The following is a 2325-nucleotide window of genomic DNA, read 5'->3' as shown; positions in this document are numbered from 1 at the left end:
AGACAGTATTTCTTACACTTAGTGAGAAACTTTTTATAAAATTAGTATAGCAATCTTATGACTAATAACCTTCAGTTTCAGCCATAGTTTAGGAAACTGTTACTCTTGCGAACAATGTCCCTGCAACCATGACTCTTCAGCCTTGGAAAAATCTATTTGTAAATGAATTTAGTGCTTTGAATCTATTTGAAAAAATGATTAAGATGTGCACTGAAAATGATTTTTAAAAATTACCACTACTGAATTGCAGCATTACTGTAAATATTAAAACTTAGAAATAGTATCAAATAAGAGGAGAATGTTCAAAATGATAGTACATATGTCATGAAAAATATGCAGATGTTAAAATGACCACTTAAAAAATGTTTAATGATGTGAAAAATGGCCATGATGAAGTGCAGTGTTCAAAACCAGTAAGCCAGATCTTACAGGTGGAACATTACACATACACACATTAGCTGCATTGAATGTTTAACTTGACAGCATCCATAAACACAAATATTTTTATTCCCCATATGTTTTAGAAAAGAAATCTGTAAACTTGTCTGAATTTTTGAAGAACACAAGTATTATGCATTGCAGAGGGAAAGGAGGGTGGAATTTTTGTAATGAGAGACACATACTTTCAAGCCCTTTGACATGTGTCAAGTGTCTCTCTCTCTGACCCCCGGCAAATACATACATGACTGCACAGGCACCAGTTGAGTATTCTTGGAGGAAAGACAATCTGGAGCACAGACCAAGACAGCCAGGTATTTTTCCAGTTCTTCAAGTGATTTGAAAGGTGTGCAGGATATGAACATTACTAAATCCCAGTGTGAAAACAAAAACCTATTCTTAGGATATGGTTTTCTCTCATCAAATGGCCAGAAAATGTGAGTTATATGTCTTCCTATAGGCTCAAAGTAGTATAGATTTTGAAAATCTTTTCCTGTTTTCAAGTAGAGAGAATAAAAATCAGGCTGTTAATTGCTCATAGAGTGGTGCTTCTTTACCAGGAGAGATCTCGATCTCAATGGGATATTTATCAATGTCTGGAAGCATTTTTTGGTTGTCACAACAGGGAGAGGGTGCTGCTCACATGCAGTGGGGATGCTGCTAAACACTGTACAGTGCGCATGATAGTCCCAACCCCACCACACCCCCACCCACAACACACAAGAAAACACTATCTGGACCAAAATAGTGCCACAGTTAAAAAACCTGCCAGAGAGAGACATTACAGAGTACTTGAACAAAGCCACAGTAATTTCTCTCCTTTCTGTTTCACAAGTAGCTCATGTGTCCTTGTCCCTCCATGAATAGTCACATGGGCCTCTTACTGCCACACTCAGCATCAAGGTGACTGTCAGGAGAATCTCCATAGGTCTTTGCTAGGTTGCATGGAGGGGGTTAGTGTGAGAGAGGAGGAAGAGAAAAGGAGAGAGAACAAGCCTCATCCCAATTTGTTCACACTGCTCTCTCTCTCACAGTAATAGCTGCTCCAAGATATCTAGTTCCACAAATCAAATCATTCCCATTTCCTAGATTTCCGATATTTCCCCTTACTGCAAAAAGAGAAACATATTTTCATAATGGACTACTCAAAGCTTAGCAGTTCTTAAAACATTCTCAAATTAAGAGGGGGAGAAAAGATAGATTTTTAAAAATCTCTACTACTACTGGTACAATTCCATCTTCTACATATGACTGAAGAATTACCTCCATGAGGAAAAAAAAAAAAATAGCTCCAAGGAAATATTGATGTCCATCCAAAAACAAACAAACAAAAAACCCAAAAAACAAAACCCAGAGTACAGCACATCAGATAGATGTTGCTTACCCTATTTCTAAAGATACTGTGAAGGAAAACTCTAGATAGGTTTTATGTTTGTGCTTGTGTATCCCTGGGGCCCATGCTCAGTGAGATTCCCAGAGCAATCATTGATCTCTGCTAGATATTTATAAGATATCAAGAAAACTCTAACTTGGGACTTGAACAATTATTGATCACTATGGGATTCAAACGGGGAGGGGGAGAGAGAAAGCCAACATGGTATGTATGATAATAATTTAACAGTTACATCCAGAGTTCATTATGAACTGCAGAACATTGCACACTGCTTCCAAGCATTGTCCCTGTGAGGCAACACTCACATTGCTATTATGAAATATGAACAGATCTTACAAACTCTGCCTGTCTTATACTCAATGCCTCCTTCCTAAAAGGAATAGGGTCTGAAGCCACACCAGAGTCCCGCCAAATGCCAGAAAGTGGAGGCGGGTAATAAACCTTCTTTACTGAGAATAATAATAATTACTCACATTTTCTATATTCTAGGTACT

This window comes from Galeopterus variegatus, unplaced genomic scaffold (assembly GCF_000696425.1).
Source record: "Galeopterus variegatus unplaced genomic scaffold, G_variegatus-3.0.2 Scaffold12362, whole genome shotgun sequence".
NCBI classification, from domain to species: Eukaryota; Metazoa; Chordata; class Mammalia; order Dermoptera; family Cynocephalidae; genus Galeopterus; species Galeopterus variegatus.
This window is presented reverse-complemented; position numbering follows the sequence as displayed.